The sequence below is a fragment of the Rhinolophus hipposideros genome, assembly GCF_964194185.1.
Source record: "Rhinolophus hipposideros genome assembly, contig: HAP1_SCAFFOLD_73, whole genome shotgun sequence".
Classification (NCBI taxonomy): Eukaryota; Metazoa; Chordata; class Mammalia; order Chiroptera; family Rhinolophidae; genus Rhinolophus; species Rhinolophus hipposideros.
In genome coordinates, this window is record NW_027669463.1 from 151,501 (window position 1) to 162,327 (window position 10,827).

Sequence of the window (10,827 nt, forward strand, 5' to 3'; positions counted from 1 at the left end):
CATCCAAAGAAAACATTTCAAGAGTACAGCTGTTAAAATTCAGGAAGTAATTAATCAGAAACAAATAATAGATTCGTGATGTGAATTATGAAATGTCAAAGCCTTTTTGTGTGATACGGAGAAGCATTTCGGTATAAGATACAGAAGACATGGTCTTCCCTTCCCATACAAACAAGCTTGAAGTACGGTAAAGGAGAGATTGTATTTAAATAGTGCCAGAGGACACTATGATTGTTTTACTACTGAGATTAAAAATGATTCCATACTGCACTCCATTTCCTCAGCGAGGAAAAGGAAGTGAAGATTGAGTACTAGATTGATGAATAAATATTGAAAGCTGCCTATCTCTTTTAGAATTTTAGGGAATGGAAATCAGGAAAAAGGTTTGATTTTGGTTATTAACTGGCTATTTCTAGTTTTACAACTATCATACTAGAAATCATATGTCTCCTTGCCAGTCTTCCTAATCCTGTACGTTGAGGGAAGCTTCTAAAGATGCCTACCTGCCTAGCTGTCATTGAAGGGAACCCTTGAGAAACTTCTTATGCCTTTCTTGTATTCACTGCTTCTTCTCTTTAGCATTGTGTGTCATTAATAAGTCAATCTCCACATTACTTAGATTCCACTATAAAGGAGACTAAAGGCATACCTCGGAGATATTGCAGATTTGGTTCCAACCACAGCAATACACTAGTAACCCAATAAAGTGAATCACAAGAATTGTGCATATAAATTTATTTTACACTAGTCTGTAGTCTATTAAGTGTGTGGTAACATTATGTCTAAATAAACAGTGTACATACCTTAATTAAAAAGTACTTCATTGCTAAACTGCCAAACGTAATCCTACTTTGTCGGAAAAGTGGTATTCATACACTTGCTAAATGCATGATTGTCCAAAGCTTTCAATTTGTAAAACATAGTTGCAAAATACAATACAGCAAAGTGCAATAAAAGAAGATATCTGTAATTAATAACTTAAAAGTTACTTTTACTATTATCTCTTTTTTTAATCCAGAAGGTGTGCCTATTTTTTCCTTAACTCTCCAATGGAGTGGTTGAAATAAACAACAGTTATTTGACTCACAGATCCATACTTAAGAAGAGTGTGGCCAGGGCCATCTGTCTCCGTTCCCCTCAGCTCCAATTGGGGCAGCTCGATGGCTGGAGGCTGGAATCATTTGAAAGTTTGTACAGCAATGTATCCGGTAGTTGGTGCCTACTGTTGGTCGGCTCTCTAGCTGGAGCAGACGGCAGGAACACCTACACCTGAACACCCGGCTCGCATTGTGGCCCGAGCCTCCCCACAACACGGGGCTGGATTCCAAGGTTCAGATCCTCAGAGACATAACCAACAGGAGCTGTGTTGCCCTTTGTGAAGGAGTCTTGGAATTCACACGGAATGTCTTTCAACATATTCTGTTCATTAGGAGCAAGTCACTAATGTTGACCCATATTCTAGTGGTTTTATGCAATGAATATTTCAAAATTTACTGACACATTTAAAAACCACCTTGATCTTTCCACTGGCCACAATTTTTTATATTCCCCCCACATGGAAAATACACTCATCCCTACACAATACTCGCCACAAGTCTCAATTTAATGGCGTCAGGCTCAGGTCCGAATCTAAGATTTTACCATCTTAGTCTGGTGCAAATGGGGATGAAGGGCCTGGGTTTTCGTTTCTAGGATAAAGCCCCTTGAGGACAATTCCTTTCAATATGAAAACATGAGAAAGGAAGAGACAAGTTATCTACCACCCACACACCCAACATTCTGCTCGACTGCTGAAGTTTCCCCTGCAGAAATAGAAAGTGGAAGGCACGTTGGTCCATAGCAATTCTGAAATACAGCCTGATGTGTGCTGTCCGTTCTTTGATTAGGACTTAGTCCTAATCATGCCAATGCTTCTCCATGGCCCTTTGCTGTCCCCTGTGAGCTCTTTGTTCTGTCCTTTTCATAAGAAATGACCTGTGCTTGCAGCTCTTCCCTCAGCGTCATTCCTCCACCCAAATGCCTAAGACCCACAGGCCTCCTCTTATTTTTCACTCTCTTGGTTTTTATTAGTCCAAGGTAACAAGGTGGTTTTTTGCTACTTGATTATCCTAAAAACTTGGAGTTGCGTGAGAGTTTATTGGGGTTCGTGCCATTAGAAAAGCCACCGTCATACATTGTTTTGAGATAAGCTCTTGGGCTTCCTGTAGCTGTTGTAGGACCATGCCTTTAAAATTCTTTTCCTCTGAAGAGCCTTCCAGGAATTTAAGGCCCCACCTTAACACTTTCGAAGTCTTGAGGAAGGCTTTACAGTCTTGTCCTCATCCGTAGATCATGTCTTCCTGGGAGCACAGCGAATTTGATCTTCACTCAGAAGCCATTTCTTTATTTTAGCATGATTTGACAACAGGGCATGTGGGAGAGGCTGTAAATGGGAAACACATTTGAACACAATAAGTCCTGGTTCCTTTACAGTTCAAAGTCTTTCGTTAGCTCATGTATCTCATGGATTTTACTTGGTTACTTCACAGCAAGAGTCCCCTTTCATCCGGATGTCAGACCCATTTTCTTCACTAGCTGAGAAGTCTTTGTGGCCAGCCTCTTTAGGGGCCCGCAAGCCCCCAATAACCGTCTCTTGGAGGCTCTTGTGGGTGTCGTTCTCATTCTTCTCCACATCCTTTCGGGTTCCACCTACCTCCTGGTGGAAAGGCACTCCTACAGGTTTTAGATTGCTTTTCTTTGTGGCCTCACAGCATTTTGAATATCAGTATCAATGCCAATTGTTCATTGCTGCTCAAGAAACCAACTCAAAAGCTAGTGGCTCAAAACAGCATCTGTTTTGTTCATCAGTAATGCAGTTGAGTGAAGCTCAGTGAGACTAGCTTATTTCTGTTCCACTTGGCATCAGCTGCGTTGCCATGAAGCTGCGAATGAGAATCATCTAAAGGCTGTTACACACACGTGTAGCAGTTGAAGCGGGGTTTTGGCCGGGACGCCCACTGGGGCCGTCTCAGCGCGAACATCTGTAGGAGGCCTCACTGTGTGTCCTGGGCTTCTTCATCTGCACAACATGCTGGCTGGGTTCTCAGGGCGAGCTTCCCGAGAGAAAGTCAGATGGAAGCTGTATCACATTTTCTGCCGCAGGCATAGCATTCTCACAGCAGTTCTGCCCTATTCCATGCACTAGAATCCAGTTACTTCCTAAGGCCAGCACATATTAAAAGGGAGGAAATTTCATGGAGAAATGTCAAGAATTTGTAGCCATGTTTTAAAAACACTACATCCATCCACTCTCCTCATCTTACCAAATAAGCATTGTATCTACAGGAAAGTAGTTCTACCCAACTCAGTATCACTGCAATCCCAGCAGATTTGTTGTTATTATTGCTGTTTAGGATGTTCTTGTATATTGTGGAAAGAGAGGATTACAAGATAGCATTATCGAATTAAGACACTTTTTTGTTGTTGAAAAAAATGTAGCGATCATCTCACTAAACATTCACAGTGTGAGATGTGATTTCTCCTTAACCTTGGGAATCATTTCTTCTTGAAAGCAATTCAAATTACCATGAAACTTTTGTAGCTGACGGAGGCCTAACTATCTCAAGATGAGTTACTTGTAACTCCCTACAACTTCGTAAGAAATTATGGAGAGTTAAAATGGGGAACAGGTGAGAGACTATCAACTCAGAGGTGACTTACAGTCATTTTATAGAAGAAAAACATGAACCAATCATTCAGGAAATCGTAGAAAATCAAGTACAGATGTTGTGTGGCAAAGTCGATGACAATAAAGGATACATTTTTGAGTCTCCTGGTGCTTTTCTCTTTGTTCTTCATTCTGAGTAATTCAAGTTTCCACAATCTAAGGATCTACTACAGTATCGATGACATTTTATGGCAACTGAGTTTATTTCACAAGTTGATACTGGTTTGGGGTTAGACTATTCTCAGTCAACTTCCTTCGTAACGAAATCATACTATCTTACTCATTCAGAATGATGCTCTCAAAGCAAAACTGGAAACTGCATCTTCAGAATGTCTCCATCTGTGGGGTGGCCAGTTGGCTCCATGGTTAGAGCATCGTGCTGGTCATATTCAGTCATATTGTTCAATTTTTAAAATTTAATATTGATTCTCTTATTGGAATAGTTAGATGAGATGATTCAAAATATTTTCATGATTCAGATTTATTTTATTCCGTATTGATGATAAATATTTTAAACTTCAGCTTTTTTCACATTTAAATTGCCGTCCAAATCATTGACTTAAAACTAAAGAATACAAATAGACTGTAATTATTCAGTTTATAATTATTTTTAAAATGTATCCTTTCCGTTGGCTTTAGGAACCAGCAGCATCTCAAAAAAACCTACACCCGTTAAATGACCATGTTGGCGCTTCCATAAGTGACATGGAACTCAGAATTAAACGTCTGGAATCTGAACTCTTCAAAGTGAAAACTTCTTGTAAAATAGAATTGGAAGAATGTAAACACCTCTACCTAGAAGAATTAAAACTTATAACATCATTGGAAAACAAACTAAACAAGTAAGTCCAGAGTCAGAGAAAATCAATCGAGCTCATTAATTTGCCTCTAAAGTATAATTTTTGTCCAGGCAGATTCCTGAGATTGATAGGAAATGAAAGCTTACTAAATAGTATAATTTTGGAAAATGATGTTAGTGAATAAATTACTTTTAAAATGTTAGTTAGTTCAGGACATTTGCATCTCTCTCCATTTTTGGTTTTACATGATTGTATTTTTCCTTCTCGCGGTTTTCATAGAGTTAATCTGATCTACCAGTCTTTAAGCAAAGTGTTTTTGAAGCTTTATGATTTAGACAACGCTATTTATTATAAAATTGCTTGTCAGAATTCCCCTAAATAGTTTTTAATGAGGTAACTATTTATTATAAGATAACAACTTAAACCCAAAGGGTTAAGTACTCTGCATATTCTGGCACTTGGTACATGTACTGTCTCCATTGTGCTCTGTGTTATTATCTCTAGAGGTCGCTTTCAGACAAGCTCTTCTTTCTAGTCTTTCTGATGTCCACAAAGGCATATTTGTGAAATATAGCAGAGGGTTAACAACGTAGGGGTGAGGGTAGTATAACCCAAGAAGTGGCTAAAAAGATAATGTGGTGAGCCTGAGGGGGTGTGTGGAAGACAGAAAGGGCAGAGCCCACGCCCAGCGCCTTGGTCACAGTGTTATATTCTAAGCTACATGCCTGCGGAGAGGTTTCATTCAGTAGGATCACCAACCAGGCTCCCTCCTTCTCCCCCAGAGGCTGTTGTTCTACATGACACCTCAGTCCTCAGGGTAATGAGCGCATTACACAAGGGCGGTGACTGCAAAGGCTTGAAAATATCTTGGTGGGATTTTTAAAAAATTCTAAACTCGTTTGCTATGTATGTCTCATGGCAATCCTCAAGAATCTTATTGGTTCAGCCATTGCAGAAGGCAGCAAGTATTATCTGTGAAGCCGTGGATGTCACTGATAGCCCGTGTCCTCCCCTCCCTACTTTGAATTTCTTCTTAGTCTGGCATCCCCATAGAAACACATGTGCTTGTTTAGGATAATTTGAAAGCTATCCTTGTGCATGGTAGGTCTGCCCTGACGCATTTTCAATGTTAAAATGCTGTTTAATGGGAAATTTATTTACTATTTATTATGGCAACTTGAAAAAAATGCAAGTCATTCAGGAAAAATAAAATACTAAGCCTTTGTTCTTACAATCTTCACAGTGCTAATGATACGCTGGCAGAGATGAGAACCCAGCTTCTCATGAAGACACCACGGAACACTTTACTCAGCCGCGCTCCTGGGAGGCCTGTCCTGCTGCCACCTTGTATTGGAAGGATAAGTGATGGGTTCCTACCTCGAGGAAATCTCGCTCCAAGAGAACAGTCAGTGATTCCTAGGTCAACCCCACAGACTTCTAATAATAATGACACGTTCACCTACTTCATGAAGGTTAGTTATCTTCTTTCCTTTGGGTTTCAGTTGTCCGATATAATTCTTGTTCTTAACTTGGTGAGATTCTGAGTTGTTTCATTGACTAATGCACACAATGTGAAAGGCATAATTATGTGTGCTAATGTAGGAAGGAGACAGAAATTTTACAATCTTTTGTAAGTCCCTGCATCTCCCATGTTTTAAGAGCTAACTGTCATTAACTGTATTCAATAAATGTAATTGACTGACACATTTTAAATTTCTGGAAAAGCTGCTTTTCAATTAGATTTTACAAATGAAATGTTATTGCCTAACAACGAATGGTATGCTTTGAGATGCTTTGGCTTACTTCTGCATTGGTTTTAATTTGGCGATGGTTTATAACAATTTTAGTTGTCCTACAGCCCAGTTTTGCCACCCCTAAGCGTAAGTGAATGATTGACATTCACTCACTATATGTTGATGTTTCTTATTTCCATGAAACCGAGGTAAATCCTTGTTATGAATTCTGCAAACTTGTAACACTGAAAAGATTAATTTGTTCTTTCTAAGTTAAAAGTTGTTCTCTTTGTACATAATAGTACATCCTTAATTTCTATTTTACTTATAGCATTTTTTATTTTGATGAGTTAAACTGTTTTGCTTAAAAAGTAATAATAAAATAAAATATCTTGCTAAGCAACAGTACATTTTCTAAAGAGGTAAATTGAGCAAATATTTGAATTTTTAAAATGAAGTTCACTTATATCTGTACATCTTTTCTTTTAAATGGAGATTTAAGGAGATTAAAAAGAAATGGAAGTTGTAGCTCTAGAATTTAATTTAATTAGTTTCAGGTGCACAAGACAAGGTAATACTTAGACGTTCATCATTTATATCCCTCACACTGTGAACCCCCCCTCCCCCATTTCCCCTTTCACTATCCCTCCGACCTTGCACTGAGCCTTCACATTATATATATAAAATTATAGTTGGCATTCATTATTGTTCCGCTTTGGGTGTACAGTAGTACATTGATCAAGCATCTACATCTTCCCTGAGGTGGTCTCCCAGATGGGACCTGTGTCCATCAGATACCCTACAAAATCTTTACAACATTATTGATTACGTTCCCGAAATTATTTTTCAAAAACCCTGAGGCCATTTTGTGGTTACCGACTGTTTTCTAATCTCCTCACCTTCCCCCTTATCCCCACCCCCCCCACCCATCTAACAACCTTCAGCTTTTTCCTCTTTGTCCCCAGAACTGTTTCTGATTAGTTCATTCACTTATTCTTTTCTTTACATTCCGCATATAAGTGAGATCATATGGTACTTGTCTTTCTCTTTCTGACTTATTTCGCTTAACATAATGTTCTCTAGATCCATCCATGTTGTTGCAGATGGTAAGATTTCTTTTTTCTTTATGGCTGCGTAATACTCCAATATCTACATTTTGGCATCACTTGAATAATTGATGACTGAGGTGGCAATGATATGGCATCTTTAATAGCAACTTGTTTTCTTTGTGTAATATTGTTATTAAAATGTCCATTTTTGATCTCATTTCTTAAGTTCTTCATTCAGCTCCAGGATTTCTGTTTGGACCTTTTTTATAGTTTTCATATCTTAGATAAAGTACTCCTTCTGTTCGTTAATTTTACTCCTGAACTCGTTGAACTGCCTTGTGAGTTTTCTTGTATCTCATTGAGATTCTTCATGACTGCTGTTTTGAAATCTCGGTCACAGAGATCACAATCTTCATGACTTTGACTTGGTTTCTGGAGAAGTGTCATCTTCTCTCAGTGTTACCATGTCACCTTGGTTGTTCATGCTGCTGGATAGCTTGTTCTTCTGCAGGCTCATTTGAAATAGTGAACACTTTCTAATTTATGTACATTTTGATTCGAGCAATTCAGCAGCTAGATAATTAGACGTCTCTGTTTTGCTTTTCAGTAGCTGATGCAATAGCACAGTTTCTGTTGTCTCTCACTGGTGCTACCTGAGCCTGGGGGGTCCAGGTGTGGGGGCTTAGCTGTGAGTGTGGGAGTGCTGGCCTGGGTGACCAGGGTGATGGGTGTTGCTGCTGTATCCAGATCACCAGGGACTCTGGGCACCAGCACCGTGGGAGGGAACAGGGGAAGGGGGTGGTCAGGGAGAGCCTGTCTTGAGTCCACTGAGCCCACCTGGTTCCCTGTGGCCCTGGTAGCACTGTGCTGTGGGTGGAGGCTGGAGAAGTATTTCTGCTGCTGCTACTGGTCTCTGGTGGTTCCAGCACTGCTCTTCCTTCCTTCCTTCCTTCCTTCCTTCCTTCCTTCCTTCCTTCCTTCCTTCCGTTCTTCCTTCCTTCCTTCCTTCCTTCCTTTCTTTCGTAACAGCTTCAATGAGATGTAATGAACATAGCATACAGTTCACTCATTTAAAGTATGCAGTGCAGTGGCTTTTAGTGTATTCAAAGCTTTACGCAGTCATCATCACAATCAGTTTTACAACATTTTCATCACGCTGGAAAGTATCTGTGTACTGTTAGCCTTCACTGTGTGCCAGTCTGCCCTTCCCACTCTTCCTAGCCCTAGGGAACCACTAGTGAACTCTCTGCTCCATATTGTGGTTTTGATGTATTTTCTGATGACTAATGATGCTGAGCTATCTTTTCACATACTTATTGTCCATTTGTATAACTTCTTTGAAGAACTGATGATTCAATTCCATTGCCCATTAAAATGGGTTCGTCTTTTTCTTGTTGAATTGTAAGAATTCTTTATATATTCTAGATACAAATCGCTTATCAGATATAGGATTTTCAAATATTTCTCCCTTTCATTAGCTTGCCTTTTCAGTTTTTCAATGGTGTCCTTTAAAGCATAAAGTTTTTTATTTTTTATTTTAATGAAGTCCAGTTATCTACTTTTGTTTGGTACTGTCATATCTAAGACACAATTGCCAACTCCAGTCATGAAGACATGAAGCTTCTTCAAAGCTTTTATAGTTTTGGTTTTACCTTTTGAAATAATTTTATATATGGTATGATGTAGAGGTTTAATTTTTCTTTTGCATGTGGATATCCAGTTGACCCAGTATCGTTAGTTCAAAAGACTGTTCATGCCCAACTGGATTTTTCGGCACCCTTGTCAAAAATCACTTGACTGTATATATGAGGGTTAATTTTTGGATCATCTTTTCCAATTTATTGATCTATAGATCTGTCCTTACGCCATTACCAAATCAAATGTTATGAGAACGCTTCCCCAGTCATCTTGCATATTACCAGATGCCTTATGGAATAATGAAATGTCAATGTAGGGGAATATCTTTAATTCCACTTCTGTGGAGATGTTTTGCTTCTAGATGGAGCCTGCGGCCCGCAGACCTTGGTGACCTTATGACATGATGGGATATTAGGCTTACAAAGTCGACTCATTTCTTTTGTTTTCTTCATTCAAAACATTAATCTTTAACCCAGTGCCTCCCTTTCACTCCCATTTCCATCAAATGTCGGTAATAGGATCTGATACTTGGTGGACAACTTTCTTCATTTTGTCTATCTCCTAATCCATAGCCTCTTCCATAGATTTCACTGTCTAGGAAGGAGAAGATGAAACCTGGACCATCTGCTTTCCTCTTTAGAAATCTCTCTAATCCATCATCTTGCAATTGAAAAGTAGATTCTGTTTGACCCGGTTCTTTTCTGAAACACTGGTGCCAATCTTGTTCTTGGCATAGATCCTACATTCTCAGAAACACATTGAGATGCATAGTTGTATCTTTAGCTTCACATATAATTAATGGAATAAATATTTCATCCCATCCAAAGAAAACATTTCAAGAGTACAGCTGTTAAATTCAGGAAGTAATTAATCAATCAGAAACAAGTAAAAGATTTGTTTGCGGCAGACAGCAGGAACACCTACACCTGAACACCCGGCTCGCATTGTGGCCCGAGCCTCCCCACAACACGGGGCTGGATTCCAAGGTTCAGATCCTCAGAGACATAACCAACAGGAGTTGTGTTGCCCTTTGTGAAGGAGTCTTGGAATTCACACGGAATGTCTTTCAACATATTCTGTTCATTAGGAGCCAGTCACTAATGTTGACCCATATTCTAGTGGTTTTATGCAATGAATATTTCAAAATTTACGGACACATTTAAAAACCACCTTGATCTGTCCACTGGCCACAATTTTTTATATTCTCCCCACATGGAAAATACACTCATCCCTACACAATACTCGCCACAAGTCTCAATTTAATGGCATCAGGCTCAGGTTCGAAACTAAGATTTTACCATCTTAGTCTGGTGCAAATGGGGATGAAGGGCCTGGGTTTTGGTTTCTAGGATAAAGCCCCTTGAGGACAATTCCTTTCAATATGAAAACATGAGAAAGGAAGACAAGTTATCTACCACCCACACACCCAACATTCTGCTCGACTGCTGAAGTTTCCCCTGCAGAAATAGAAACTGGAAGGCACGTTAGTCCATAGCAATTCTGAAATACAGCCTGATGTGTGCTGTCCATTCTTTGATTAGGACTTAGTCCTAATCATGCCAATGCTTCTCCATGGCCCTTTGCTGTCCCCTGTGAGCTCTTTGTTCTGTCCTTTTCATAAGAAATGACCTGTGCTTGCAGCTCTTCCCTCAGCGTCATTCCTCCACCCAAATGTCTAAGACCCACAGGCCTCCTCTTATTTTTCACTCTCTTGGTTTTTATTAGTCCAAGGTAACAAGGTGGTTTTTTGCTACTTGATTATCCTAAAAACTTGGAGTTGCGTGAGAGTTTATTGGGGTTCGTGCCATCAGAAAAGCCACCGTCATACATCGTTTTGAGATAAGCTCTTGGGCTTCCTGTAGCTGTTGTAGGACCATGCCTTTAAAATTCTTTTCCTCTGA